Source organism: Anguilla rostrata, chromosome 15 (genome assembly GCF_018555375.3).
Source record: "Anguilla rostrata isolate EN2019 chromosome 15, ASM1855537v3, whole genome shotgun sequence".
In the NCBI taxonomy this organism is placed as follows: domain Eukaryota; kingdom Metazoa; phylum Chordata; class Actinopteri; order Anguilliformes; family Anguillidae; genus Anguilla; species Anguilla rostrata.
In genome coordinates, this window is record NC_057947.1 from 22,712,152 (window position 1) to 22,728,328 (window position 16,177).

Below are 16,177 nucleotides of genomic sequence, written 5' to 3' on the forward strand. Positions count from 1 at the left end.
AATTAATAGTTAATTTTATGAGACTGATTAATTATGAGACTGATTATACTGTTGCACTCTTTGATTACAGCATGAGGTAATATATATTTAAATCCCCTGCATTCCTTGGTGCCAATGTGTGAGGATTAAGATGGACACTGTTTTTATTGTTTTATTGTATTGTTTTATTGTATTCCCGGGATGGAAGGGAGTGGGGAGGAGTTTTATAAGAATCTATGTATGGCGTATCCCTGTTTTATCTTCTGTTATTCTTTTATTTTGTCTTCTCTTTCTGTAATGCACTTTGTATGATATATAATAAATAATTATTTTAAATAAATAAATAAATAAATAATCAGTCCTCACTCATCTTGCACTCTCTAGTTTACATTTCACTTTGCTGCAGTACTGAACATTTTTTTACACAGAGGAACTGCTGTATTTATACCAGTAATTACTATATTTATACCACAAACTGCTGTATCTATACTGTCTTTCATGTGGAAAGAGTGATTAATTAGGGTATTGACTATTTCATTGTTTGTGCACCTTTTTACAATATCATGAATTAAAGTTTTATTTTGCTAGCAGTATTGTCACAGCCTTTTGACTTGCTGCATTAAGCCTCCCATCTAAAGCTTTCATCTGCATTTTGTTCCTAGTTGACACTCCCAGCCCTACTGTCCTGCCCCCAATCACTCAGACGCCTCCCCACCAGTGGCTGATGGGCATGTAGGTGTCCTCCAGGTGAGAAACTGTCACCAGCTCTCACATAACTTTGAAGGCTGATTTCTCAAAGCCATTTTTCTCTGACACATACTTTAACAAATCATATCTCCAAAACGGATTGGTCAATCCCAACAAGTGATACCTCATTTTGTAGCTCTGATCTTATAGTTTCACAACAAATGAAAAACAAAAAATGTCAAGAATTTCAATGATCCACCCTTTTCCACATTCTGTCACAAATGACTGGCAACTTACAATAAAGCACTGCAGAATGTCATCAATTTACAGCATCTTATCATACATAATCATGTAGAAATTAACAGTTTAGCCAATATTACTGTTTACAGTAAACCTTTGTAAATGATTATATTTTGTAGAACTCATATCAGGAAATGACTATAAATTCTAGAAGAAACCCCCATATAGCTTTATGCTGTAAAACTACTGTATGATAATGGTTCATGAACATGTCCCTCATGTCCCAATATGGGGTAATTAATATTGCTACTGCTGCAGGATCCCTCCCAATGTTGATGACAGATCACCGCAGATCAGGAGATCGAGCTCCACATTTTACCTTCCACTGCCATGACTGGCCATGCTAAATCCAATGTACTCTTCCTTTTTTCTCTTTGTCGCTGGATATTTTAACATTGTTTTCATTTTGACATAATACATGCCATTTCCAAAAATGAGGCAGCAGAGGACCAATTACACCACTGATATATATGTCCCACACTTGCTATCCTGTCATTTGCATGGGAATGGGTTGAAGAGAACAAAAACAGATGCAGAAGAAAATGTTTTGTTTGTCATTGGAAAAAGCAATGGACAGTTTTGAATACTTCATGTTTCGTTCTTGTTTTAATTGTACCAGCATTAATTACATATACAAGGTTATTATACATGCAATAATCCATTGTTGTCACAGTTAGGTAAGAATGCACAACCATCAACATGCCAAGCCGAATATATCATGGTGTAAACATCACATTCGTAATATAGATTGACCGTCCAGATTTGGTGGACATTTTATATTTCCTTAACATGGTTTGTTACAGGTTAAAAGTTTTGTTGCAGGAGCCCAGTTCACTTCATTTGGGCCAGGGTTGAATCCTACTGTACTGTGCCTTTCTGGATGACTTTCAGCAATGTTGTGCGAACACTGCCCCAGAACTTACTATCTCACCGCCCAAATAAAAGCTAGTTTTGCCAAGTCAGGTTGCTGAGTCACATCTTTTTTATGGACAGAAGACCGTAAAGGAAGCTCAATAAATAATAAAAAGTGGCTGAAAAATGTCCCTCGTTCAAAAATGTCCTGGATCTTTTCTCCACATTCCTGCTTCACTGCCTGATTTTGATTCCAATGCAGAGGCTGAAGACATATGAACTGGGCCAGTCTACAGCCCCTGCCCGACAGGACTATTAGAGCAACCTATCAGATCAATTCCAGAGATCAGAACAAAGGAAGAAATGCATGTGAAAGTGGTTTCTTCTTCTGAGATTGTTATCTATTTGTTGGATTGCTGGTGGACTTTCTCTATTTCCAACCTAGGAAGTCTGTCAGATATCCCTTTAGACCGCCTGTGCGTGAGACCTGAAGTTAGATGCCTGCTTTCATTGTCTTTCTTAGCTGTCATCGTGGCCTGAACCCACAGGCCTAGAAACATAGGCTCTCGATCAACTGATCTGTATCCAAGTCTTCCAAATATGTATTTCACACACCGTGTGCACACACACACACACACGCACACATACACGCACACACATACAGTTGTAAGAAGTTAGTAAACCCTTTGGAATTATATGGATTTCTGCATTAATTACTCATCAGATGTGATCTGATCTTCATTTAAGTCACAATAATAGACACCCACACCTGTCAAGATAGCTCAGAAAACTCTTCAGGAGGCAGGCGTTGAGGTGCCAGTGATTGTCTGCCGAAGACTTCACAAACAGAACTACAGAGATCACACAGCAAGACGCAAACCACTAGTTAGCTGCAAAAAAAGGATGGTATGGTAGTTTGCTAAGATGTACTTAAAAGAGCCTGTAGAATTCTGGAAAAAGGTCTTGTGGACAGATGAGACTAAGTATCAGCTGTATCAGAGTGATGGCAAAAGCAAAGTGTGGAAGTCACAAGGAACTGCCGAAGATCAAAACTGCCGGGCTGCCATTCTTTTGATGGATAATGGGTCTTTTGGCTGAGTGAGAATTTTGGTGTTCTTTTGATGGTAATGGGTCTTTTGGCTGAGTGAGAATTTTGGTGTTCTTTTGATGGTAATGGGTCTTTTGGCAGAGGGAGATTTTTGGTGTAAAAAAAAAACCAATGAACATCTGTTCACTTAACAAATGTCTTTCAGTTACAAAATGCAGCATAACAGACTAATTCAAAGTTACTACACACAGTGTCGCACGTTCAGACAGAATCACAACTTTAATTAACAGGAGTTTAATTTGATAACTTCATTTAAATAGTCTTCCTTCACGCACCATCCAAAGTAATATGGTGCTGTTCTGGCTAACCACTCAAAACGGTAGGTTTCAAAGACATCATGTTCCCTGCCAGACTGCTGTAATCACTGTATGCACCACCTGCAAAGCCTCATCTGTTGGCTAAATCACAGCCACTGCTTTTTGTAGGGGGGGAGCAATCAGGTTTGAGCAATTTTAGCAATCAGCTGCTCAGCATTTATTTGACAAGGCCTTAATTTTTACTGTGCTGCCATGGCTCCAATTTAAGTTCACTGCCATTTTTCTGTCAGGATTTGTGAATATACAAGTTGGAGGGACTTTAGTTGTTTTTGAATTTGAGTGTACGGCCATGCACATGTGAGCGTACCTCTATTACCAAATGTCCCCTTTCATAGTCAACTTTGGTACATTGCGTTCCACATTATTCACAGGGCAGCATGCAGGGCACTGTGGCACAGCCCTACCAGAGATTTGAACCTGAAACCTCTGAGCGATGAGCACAGTTCCCTAACTGCTACGCTACACCCCCCATACCCGCTGTGAATACAAGTGCATGGGCAAATGATGTACATGGAGGGAAGGAGGGTGGCTATCATTTGTCACCTGCCAGCCCAGACACGCCTGATAGCAGGGACCATTAATAGATTGGCTATTAATGTTGCCAGATCCCATTCAGATGATGAAAAAGGCTGGCTGAAATTTCTCATACGCATCGTATGGGCTTGTTTTCTGTTAATTTCCTCTGCCTACATTTCCCCCCGCTCTCACTATCCCTCTATCTCCCTTTCCCTTTTACCGAGCGCCAGCTATCAAGGAAAACCCAATACACAGGGGCCGTCATTAATCAGCCCCACTGACACTAACAAAGCAGAGCCCCGCACTGAAAACTCGAGCCTCCCGGTGTTACCTTCTTCCTGTTTTCATTGCTCGCACCTTGGAGGGGGGGACAGGCCTGGCATGCCACCCATATTCTCTTGAAAAATTTTAAATGTGGTGATTTAGTTCATAAGATTATACAAATGAAAGCACTTTGCTCTCTACAAGAAAATACTCTGTTTGGTTGAAATCAATCGCGGAAAAACCAAGCCTTAACCTTGTACCACTTGGTTTTGTTTTAGCACGGTGCTGTGCTCTAAAGTCTCCCTCTACAGTAATCTCCATTACCTGTACAATATGATATTATCTGTGTGATGGGGGTAGGAGTGGGAGTATTTGCAGAAATAAAGATGCAAGAACACAGCATCTGAAATCAAGGGTTGCTAGAACACATCATCTGAAAGCAAGGAAAGTGGTGTTAATATTTGAAAACCCGGGGACACAGAATCAGAGGTCTGATTTATGGTTTATGGACTATTCAAGGCACAATTTATACACGCTTTGTGTAAGCCTTTATTTTAAAAGCATGCCTTCATCTGGGTCAAAGCTTGCCTGGATTAATGTGAGAGCAAACACTTTTCTCATTTTTTGAGATCAAACACCTGCCAAAAACACAGAGTTTGATAAGTTTCCGTGGGGAACTTGGATTGTCTGACACTTGAAGCTCACTGTTTATAACACACAGCATTAAATATGAGCATAGCAGGAGTGTTACACGTCAGCAAGTCCTCTCTCTTCACAGAGCAGTGTTTAGAACGTGCTGGAAGAACGAGGGCCAGATCAGAACGTATCGCTGGGCTCAGCAGGTCTGTGAAGGCCGGGCCCGCAGGGTCCGGGTCCCCAGCGGTACGGGATCGAGTGCGTACGCGTCTGCAGTTCTCGCTGTGCCGTGCTTTTATTTACTGTGATGACGGGAGGGGCGGGCTCCCCTCTCGTCCTCTTTGGCGGCTGTCAGCTGAGACTGTTCCCTCCCACAGCCAGGGAGGCCTACAGGACCTTGGGCAGCAGCAGCACCGCACACAGGCATGCTCTTTTGAGGCTGATTAGCAATCGACCCAGCCCAGGTGTTACCAACTGGCTCGGTTAGGCCTTTTATAATGGCACGGCCTTCAGGTTTTTTTTGGAACACAGCCACTGTACGTTTGTGCCCCCCGCCCCCAAAGCCCTTTGGGTTACCTAATTAACTACTCTTTTTCCACTGTAAGGTTATTCCCTTTCCTTTTTCACACTAGGGCAAATAAATTGCATTAGACTACTTCTTTTTTGCTGTTTTCTTGCTCAGTCCTCTAATCCATATACCTAGGCAATACGGCACTACAGAAATTTGCCAGGTTCAGAGGTCACATTAACAAGTTTTTCTTCCAGGGAAAAAAGAGAGTGCAGGAAAAAAAAGGTGCTGCCCTATGTAGACGCTGATACTATATGCTGATCATGCATTCAATTCAGTTTCGTGTTGAGAGATGTCAGTATTGATTTGGAAAACCTGTGCAGATTTGTAATATTCCGAGTGTACAAGCTGGATTGATGTGGCTCGCTTGAGCATAAATACAAAACACACACAAGCATGGCACCTCCAGCCACACACAATGACAGCAATGATGTTGATTGACAAGCAGATTTTATGTTGTGCAGTTTTTTGGCTGTGACTCAGTGTGTAGAGAAAAATGCACTGATCAGATGAATGTTGAACATCTGGGCTGTGCCTGCAGGATCGTGGTTTCTGCTCCAAGCAATTCCTGTGCGAGAATTGGCAAGCATCCTCATGACAGAATACTAGGGAAGCTCATCAACGTGACTATCCAAAATACAAGCTTCCACTTTACTACTGGTGAGTGTGACTGGGAAAGCTGTGACTGCTTGCTGCTGACATTAATAAACAGCATTAAAATGACAGCAGTGCTGTCCCAGTGCTGTCTTACAATAACTACAAAAAATGACTATGGCACAAAATGGCTTCCATGCATCACTTATGCTACACAGAGGTGGTGGTTTATGCAAGTTTTCTCCTCTATACTGCTCAGCACATGCAAGAATCCATAAAAATGCTATTATTATTATTATTATTATTATGGATAGCAACCAGTTTCTTGAAAGAGATATTAGCAGAGAAAATGACAGTAACTTTATAAAGAAGCCTGTTTTCCCTGAAATAAGTCCCCCAATACTGCCAGTTTTAAAATGTAAAAAGAAAAAAGAAAAAAAATGGCCATGCCCATTTGAGGGGTACAGGAAAGAGCTACACGCCTCCTGAACCTGTAGTGCACATTAAGCGGAACATGGTACTTTATTTCTTACCAACCACTGCAGACACAGTGGGCGGTTCAAATGCTGTGCTGCCATTTTTAAGGCAGGCCTAAAGATGTCAGTAGAAAGAGTTCTTTAAAGGAGCAGGATACAGAAAAATAATACAAAATTACAATTTTATCCTGTGAATGTGCAGTGGTGGAATAGGTACTGTGCTATTTTTAAGATTAAAAATTTTCCCTGAATGCTGACTGGATTTGAGACGAAACCTGTAATTATTGATACATTCTTATTAGATTTTTAAATTTATTTCTGAAACATTGCATTGAATGGCATTTTAGTAGTTCCAGGCTCCGAATTATTAACATGACAAAACTGAAATGGAGTAGCTTGCATTAGGCCATATTGTCGGTGCGGTCTGAACTGACACAATAACAATACTGCACATAGGTGCCTGCTTTGTGTCTTTGGTAGCTGTAAAAGCTATGCAGTAGAGGTCTTCACAGATCCCCTGAAACCTGAATACCTGGGACCCAGGCAGGTCCAGGTCGAAAATTTTGGTGTCCACTGCGATTGTCACGGGTCTCAGATATGCAAAAGCTGATATAGCAGAGAGGGCCTGTTTGGATCTGACCACTTTTCCTTTTATTTCATTGAGGAAAACTTTTGTGAATGCATGTAACTCTCTCTCAGTATTACAGCAAGTCTGAGCTGTACTGTGTTCATGTAAACTTTACATGTAGTGCATGTTGTTGTCCCTCAGTCGATCATAACTGCAAACTACCCCACAGCTCAGTTCACACAGTCCTTATTCGAGAGATTAAATGAGATCAAGATAGAACCTTTCACAAAATAAAATTAAAAATTAAAAAACGGTAACTACATGAGGGAGAGATTACCCTGAGTAAAAACCAGCAGGTAATGCATGTGTGGAGTAGTTTTGTGTTCATTGTTGACAAGGAGGCAGGAAAAAAAGGGCAGAAAAATGTAGCTACCGGTAACATTTACAAACTTTTGTTTTTATTTTATTTTTTTGGTTGCATGCCTTTGCTTTATTATTCAACACCTATTTATATGTTAATTTGAAATTATGCCTAGTTATTTGTTTACTAGTTACTGAAGCATTAAATTATTTGTGGATGCACACCACGTGCCATCTCTCTCGGTGCCGACCAGTTCAAGATATGGGAAAATCAACATAGGAACAAGTCTGGTTATTCAAGGGTCTGTTTGGGTTTGGGGTCGCAGTCATTTGAAAATCAATTTATTAACGTTGGGCTCGGTTAGGAAATCCATGGGTCCGATGCAGTTCGGGTACAATGCGCTGGACCGGTGAGGAAAGTATACAGACATCTTACACTGCTGAGAATTTCAGGCAGAGGACTGCAGAGTGGAAACAAATTGGTACTGGCTGGCTTTTTTTATTTTTTATTTATTTATAATATTTTTTTTTTTTTTGGAGCATGTGCATGCTTTCATCAGTGCTTACACTTACTGACTGGGCTTTACAAATTATGGGAAATAAAAACAAAAATAGGCACTCAAAATAGGTTAAATTGCAGTAATTTTCATGTTTTGTTTATGGAATGACGGGATATTACATGCATCATTTTCATGCATATAATTTTGCTTTAAGAAAATCACAATGATGTCTAAATAACCTTATCATAATCATTAGTTTTACTTTCAAATGTAAATGTCTATCATAGTGCAGTGGTATTTGATGTGACCTTTGCCTGCTCACTGAAGTATATTCTTCTCTTATAAAATTGGAATGGACTGCATGCCTTTCCAGTGAAGTCTAGCCGAAGCGGCATGATTTCCTGAGAGATGTGTGTCAGAAAATTTCATAATCTCATAAAAGCAGCTGATTCAAATGCATCAGCAGGTGCCCGGGGTAAATATTGGCCAGAAATGCTATGAACAGGTGTTTTTTTTTTTTCCCTCAACGTCTCTGTTATTTTTATTGATCGCTGCCTTTACCTTGAAAAGGCGAGTGGACGGTTTGGGGAGAGAAACGGAAGCGGTGGGTGGGCGGGCAGCAGAAGTCCGTCCAGTGGACTCTTCCTTCACTCTGAAATTTCGATCACAGAGTGATAACAGGCTGTGCTTGTTTGAGACTTCAGTATATTTTTACATTCATATGAAAACATCCTCACATGGGAAATCATGCACACTGCTAGGTGCTGTACCCTGCATACACTTACCATAAAACTGAGAGAATAAGTAAACCAACAACATGACCGCCTTTCCCGTCTATTCATGTCCTGCAGTGCAACTCACTTAATGTGATGTCGTTGTCATCGGTACCCGTACCTAAGATGCAATGAACTTTATTTAGAACTCCATTATAAAGGAGCACTTGATGTAGAGCCTTGGGCTTTCTGTCATGCCAGCTTTAAATCAGAATAATGTTGATTTTTATTTTCCGTACTAATGAATGCTCATTCAATTCCGCAGAGGCTTAACTCCCACGCGCTGGGGCTACTTGGAAATATTTCATTTATTAGTGCTAACGCTTCGGTTAGTAGCATCCAACAGACAGCATTCTGATGAAGGCTGCAGACCGATGCTGTCTGCTAGCACTCATAAATGTGAAATGTGCTAGTACTAACAGCATGCTGGGGCCATGTTGTCATAGAATGGCTGTAATTATAGATTATGTATATGCATGCATGGATTTCTGTGGTTTGCAGGTTTTTTTTCCCCCCTGAAATAACATGACAGCTAAAAGACATCGATTATGTTGCAAATTCTCTCACGAGCAACTGTTCCACAATGTGCACTCCTGCATAGCACAACGTCATTTGTAAATATATGTTGGCTACATTCAAACAAAAATATTAACCTTATTTTACGTCACAAAGGGCACTACCTGCTTTGCATTGCCCTCTACTGGTCACAGTACATGCAGCAAATACAGTATTTCAATCAATGAACTATATGAATTTCAATGCACAAATATTGCTGGTTTGGACAGACATTCTGGCAGGTCCTACACGGTACCGCTTTATCTTTGCTATTTCTTGGTTAAATAACTTAACTGTAAGCTGCAGGGTCTCATGTCTAGCTAGCAAGATAATTGTCCAGCTAATTGGATATAGCTTGCATAGGCAATGAGCATTAATTAATTGCCTTTCCACTCGGTCCTTCTTCCCTAACGGTACACACGTAGCCTACCTAATATCATATCCATAAAAAACTGAATGAACTAGCCGTCATTGTGTTTTATGTTTCTTGAATTTTAGAGCGTCTCAGAGGAGCACAGGCTGCCATTCCACTTGCGAGGAAGTACCCCGACCCCCAACTTCACTTATTTAGCTACCTAATTTACAAGCTAGCTGGATAGCTAGAGGTAACGTTACTTACATGTCAAACAGAAAACCAGCCAACTTCGGTTCGGTTTTCATCCCCTTGGCAAGAAAATGCAATTCCAACGTTAACTCTAGTTCTTAAAATAAGCCCTGTCGACTTGTCTTCTTGTTTTGCTGTATCTGGGCTTCTGTGTCTCGGCTATTGCAGCAGCTAGCGCGTTAACAACAAACAATCTGCTGATCCCAAACTACTGACTCCGTAACCACACCCACCCCTCGCCGCACGGAAAAGAGTGCCACGCCCAGAAACGTCCCAAACAGAATAGCAAATACAGGTAAAGGTGCAAGAATTCGGTAAAAGCCAGAGTTTGCCAGTGCATCAGAGATATGCCTCAGCATGGTTAATTTTTCACTATTTCATATTTTCAAGGTAAAAATCTTCCTACACTCTTCATGCCAATAAATCAGATTGAACTTGAACTAAAGATAGAGGGGGGACAGAGTGAGAGAAAGGTAGAAAGAGGGAGTGCAAGAAAAGGCAGAGCGAAAAGTAATTTAAAAAAGTGGATAGAGAGCAATGGAGAGAAAAAGAGAGGGAGAAAAAGAGTAGAAAGAGTTAGTGGAGGCTTTTTTCACAATCTCCACAGTCAGTGGCATGACAAAGGCATTGTATTCCTGGCACGCACATGGCAGGGGTGGCGGGATGAGGTGGAGATGGTGTCGGTGTCTGCGGCGATGATTGCGGCCACACTGCACAGGTGTTGACGGGCAGACGTGTGACAGCATGTCTAGGATCCGGCACCTAGCATGCAGAGGTGACAAGGAGGCAAATCTATACCTCAGTAATCACACCTGTTCCCACGACATCAATTCTGCAGAGAGAGGGAGAAAAGAAAAAAAGTGGCACAGATGTCTCCATAACCTCTTAGGTGGCTGTGAGACATATGGACATTTTTAAATGCCATACATAACATATATGCATGTAGTACACACACACACACACACACACATATATATAGCCTATATATATCTTATAGGTTGTTTTCTTACTTTGCATATTTCAAAGCACAATGACACCAGAAGCCATTTCCCAGGATCATTAATAATGAAGAAGTTTTATTTTTAGCAGAAGAGGTTAATGAAACCAGATATTCCAATGCTCTTCCCATAAAACCCTGAATGTGCACATAAATAAATAAGGAGGCTGGGCTGCTCTCACGTCTATTTGTGAGGGGTGAAAAAAAAACACACAAAGATGTAAATAGATATAGATCTATGTGGTATTTGGTATGTCTTGACTCAGTTCCTGGGTTCACACACACACACACACACACACACATATATATATGTATATATATTTGTATTGCAGGCTCAAGACCCCCATTATAAAGCTCCATCATAAAGTTTGGGAAAAAAACATTTTTTTTTCTTGATTTGACTCTGTACTCAACCATTTTAGATTTGTAACTAAACAAATGGCATGTGATTAAAGCACAAAAGCACAGGTTCACGGCTTTAATTAAAGGGTATTTTTAAAAATACATTTTGGTTTTCCCATGTGGAAATTATAGTACATATTTCAGGGCACCATAACATTTGGGACAAATGGCTTCAAAGGTGTTTCGGATTATTCCAGTGGTCGGGTTTCTGATTAGTCTGATTAGTCTTAGTTCTAGGCTTTTCATTGCCTTTGGAGTCTGCAAATGAAAGTCAAGGAAGCCATAATGAGGGTCAGAAATGTGGGGGAAAATTTGTCAGAGACATAGGCCAAACCTTAGAAATACCAAAATCAACTATTTGGAGCATCATTAAGAAGAAAGAGAGCACTGATTAATTCATTAATCGCAGAGGGCCTGGTAGGCCCCAATCCAAGCAAAATTTTGTAATGGTCTACTTTTTATTTTGTTGGCAGAAAAAAAAAACAAATTTCTGGCAATATCAAATACTCTGACATAAATGTTGGATAAGGATGATTAATGTCCATGGATTGTAGTGCAACTGATTTGTTGCTAAATTATATACACAGGGCCAAATCTTGTCTGGAGATGCACTTTTTACTCTGACCTCTGTGCAGGCTAATTGCCTTTCTCTTAAATTGGACACTTTGTACAAGACGGGGTGCCTGTGGACATAACAGGTGGGGTTTAAGTTCTCAAACTGCCCAAGTCATATAAAAATTTACAGTTGAACTCAGTAAAAACCAATGTAGTTGTTACAAAGACTATTTTAACTCCAGCCTGTATGTGTCACAATTGGCCACACAAACTTGGATCTGGAAATGTTTCTATTACTTCTTTTTTATGCCTATTCTTTTCTATGTCAATTCATTATCTCCAGCTAAAACCCTGATATTAGACGAGTGCATGTGTTTTTATAAGACACATTTTCATTTAGGTATTTGGACAACAATAAAATTTACTGAAATTGGACCATTTCATTTCCAGGTGACAGTTATCAACTGATTCCACTTATAAAATATAAAATTTAAATACAGTACAAAACATGGATATCTACATTGTGTATCTTCAGAAGGGTCTCTGGACCAGAACTTCATTAAAGCAAAAATAAAAATCTTTAAAATGTAATAATGTGTGTAGGAATTAGAGGCCATATTTACTAAACATGCCACAAGTTACTGTCAGGGCTGTCACTGCATGTTTTCAATTTAGCAGGATATTTACTAAGGCTGGTTATGTAAATGAGCACAGCCCCAGCAAGTTCATTTAAATGCACTGCCAGTATTTAAGATGCATCTTGCACATGGCAGGAAAGCAACATTGTTGTACCGCTCCATCTCTGATGAAGTCGGGTTTTGGACAGGTGTCAGGATCCATAGATGCAATGGATTGGCTCTGTGACTTTTAAATGTTAACACGTCTCATTAATAAAAACATCAGAACACAGTTTTAATATTTCAAGTTGTTTAATTCCGTACCCAATAGCCAACCATCTCCAGTGTTACAATATCTCAACCTCTCTAATAGGCAATTGTTGAAGGAGTCATTTGTTTTAAAGATTTGAAAAGATTCTCTCTTTTTGCAAATGTATGAGAGAGTCACCATAAATGTAAAACTTGATAAATGCAACACAGTCAATAACTTAATGTACAATGGGGCTACTGTAGCCATTTCAGGTTTGTACATGTGCAATCCCAAAGGTACAGAGCAATGTGATAACCTTTGTGGGAAATATATCCAAATAAACTGTTTTTGAGGAAGCTAACTGTTTTTTGAGCAAACTGTTCCAGACGTAATTTATCAGGTATAAGGCTTTATTTTTATTTGCAATAATCCAACTGTACATCATTTAAAAAAGTTATCTATCCTTGAAAAGTTAGTATGGTTTTCAGAGTGTATGCTATTCTAGCAGGAACTGGTTGCTAGGTGACAAAAAAACATGATGATGTCCCTGTCTGTATAAATGTAACAGCTGTTACAGTTATGCCACCACTGAGTTAATATAATTTTAAAAATGCACTTTTTTGCTGTTATATATTAAGAGAATGGCATCTAAATAGAAAATGAGATGGTTGGTACCTATGGAGGTCATGGAGAGGGCTTCAGATTTGGAGATCAGGGACACTGGACAGTGTTGAAAACCATCTACGTGTAGTGTCCTTTTGGGGAGAATTTAGGCATTTTAAATGGTCCGCAATATTTATTTAACAACTGAATTGTGTGACTTTTTCATTTAGTTTAGTGTTTAATGTTAAATGCTCAGCTAATTTGTTTGCTGTGTAGACAGAGCCTCATCCACTGGATGCTCCAAGTGATTAATGGAAAAGAAGCAGCTACCTGGTCACGGGCATTTATAATAAACACACACCAGATTGGTCTGTACAATCAACCTATTTGTTTTGTAAAAGCTTACCTGGATGTTAAGACACAAACAAAAGCAGCTTTCCTTATGTATTTGGATGTTACCACAACTCTCTTCGCAGTAAGTCACAAAGTTGTTTTTCATGAATAAAGTCCTATGCTTTATAATCTGAAGATGTGGCTGGTCTCATGTTACCATTCAAAATTTGTTTCCTTGATTAACATTAGTATGTGCAGAACAAACTACAGGCACATTATCGAGCATTTTCATTGACTGTTACAATTATTCCGCACCTCTGATACAATCATACAGACTAGGTGGTATGAATGTAACACTGCATGTTGGCTGCCTCGGTTTTAATTGTTGCCGACTCAATTAAGTTATGAATGTAATTGAAACGTGCCCTACGATATATTAGCAACTTGTCCAGGCTTATATTCCTGCCTCTCGCCCAATGCATGCTGGAATAGGGTCCAGCACCCCCCGTGACCCTGACCAGGATAAGCGAGTATAGGTAATGGATGGATGGATGTAACTGAAAAGACTAATGACTACTGACATGTAAAAACTATGTGAAGTGAAATTTCATAGTTGGCTAAATATTTTCTGAATAAATGAGTAAAATCCAAAAACGGTTATATTCATGGTGACTATGTTACATTTCCCCTACTCTAACATGTCTCCTCTTATGAATGGCCATGCTGATCTTGTGCTGGAAAGAAGTAAACACCCATTTTTTGCAGATGTTAAACAAGCACAAAGCCGTCCAGAGCCACGGCGTACCTGTAAAAAGTGTCATGAGTAAAACTTGGCTAACTATATAGCCAACTAGCTATGACATGTCCTCACTTCTGTAACATTATATGCTGTCCTCCGTGTATCCATACATCTGTATCGGTGGTACGCGCTAACTAGGTTAACTACAGTAGACGAAACGCTAACATGTTAGGTTTAGCTAAAGTAACGTTAGGCAATAAAGCTGTGCTTAAAAATCTCATGCCGTTCGAAGTGGTGATTTTGGGAGATGCACCTGCGCATGCGTCCTACTAAACGAAGCACCACCTGCGCATGCATCCTACCAAACGTCCCTCTCAGGTCGTCCATGAGTGAGTGAGTGAGTGAGTGACCACAATTTGCCACGCATAGCCCACGGCGGCAGGCAGTCCTGCGCACTGTGGGAAAAACAGATGCAATTATTTTGCTGCTTCAGCCATGATAAATCAGCTGTAGCAGGTCTTATGCATACATTTCCATTCTCACCAGTCTTATTTTTATGATTTAACATCAGAACACTGTAAAATACATGTGCATCAACCCAAACATGCAAATTTTAGGGATGCTGAATATGTTTTGTTTTACCAGCACAAACCTCCAATGCGACACCATAGTAAATATGGAAAGACGCCTTCGTTAAACACAGGGGTCTTCAGGACTGAGTTTGAGAACCATTACATTAGTTAAATTATCAATCAAATTTGTAAGACCTTATTTGAAATTAGCAAGCTAATGAGTTCACTCTCCATGGACAACTGCTATGATTGGTTCAAATCCATGAGTCATGATTATGATGCATTATGGCACCGCTGGTTCTCCCCCCTCCCATTTTACCACAATATTGTTTTGATCCCACAGGAAGACAGGTGTCACTTAATCCCTGCCGGATTGATTGACCCTGAAGAAAGGAACCTCAGAGGGAAATGACTCAGGCCTAACAAACAGTGGCCTGGCATTGGAAAAGGAATGCCTCTAATTTTACAATAGCACTACATAGTGCTGCAGACAATTATATGTGTGGATTTCAGTCTCCTTCAGCTTGCAGTTTGAGATGATATTTCCACATTAACTGAAACAGCTGGTGATAATTCTGTGCTACCCTCCCCCTGTGTTTGTTTATGAATATTTCAAGCATGGAAATTGTACATTATTTTTTACTTTAATGTCACCATGCTGAAGTAAACCACAATTTGCTGGCCACCTCTGCTCTACTTTCAACTTTATACGTGAGAATAAATCACAGAAAGGAGACAATGGCCCTCTTTAAATGTTATTTCCTCTCCTCCATTGATTTTCTTTAAGAAGGCAAATTACAATACATAAAAGGTTGACCTCTTTAATGCTGTTACAGCCAATATTGATTGTCAAGCTCGATGTAACTGTTAAATCACAAAACAAGCAATGCACAAAAATATAATTTAATGAAATGCAATGAAAACATGGCAGTGGATGCATATTAAAAGAAGCCTGGCCTTTTAAAAATAAACAAATGGCCTCTTTTAAACCATTCCTCAACTGTATTCATTGTAAGCCTACACATAACCAATTACGATGGAACAAACTGGGGATGCTGCTTTTTTGCTTTCTGCAACGGGGAGGGATGTATTTGCCACTGGGAATGACTGAAATACACCATTTCTTCTTTCTTTGCTTTTTCTCTCTCCACCCTCCCTGGGTCGGTGATAAGCCTGGCATCTGTGTATGGGATGCCTGTCAAAAAGGCTGTCTGCTCTTTACTCACCACATTTCTCTGCCTATATTTCATTGCCAACTTGATGGAATTTCAATAAAGGTTGCGCTAAGGAGGCATGGGGAACTAATTGCTGTCTGCTTGCTATCTGGACTGCCAAGGCGGTGGAAAAACTCCTAAAGAGTGATTTGTCTTGACATGAAATTCATGTCCTCCTTGGAGCAGGAAAGAAGTAGGATGCAGTTGCCTGGAAGACAGGAACCAAGCAGGTTTTTGA

General features: G+C 40.0%; 1 long non-coding RNA gene across 4 annotated transcripts in view; it reads right to left on the reverse strand.

Moving 5' to 3' along the window:
- Positions 1 to 9,884, reverse strand: part of LOC135241161 (uncharacterized) — a 132,129-nt gene extending 122,245 nt beyond the window's left edge. For all 4 annotated transcript variants that reach the window (XR_010325915.1, XR_010325913.1, XR_010325916.1 and 1 more), the window contains exon 1: positions 9,673 to 9,884. This is a non-coding gene — a long non-coding RNA (uncharacterized LOC135241161). The remainder of the gene's footprint in view (positions 1 to 9,672) is intronic.
- Positions 9,885 to 16,177: the final 6,293 nt, after the last annotated feature.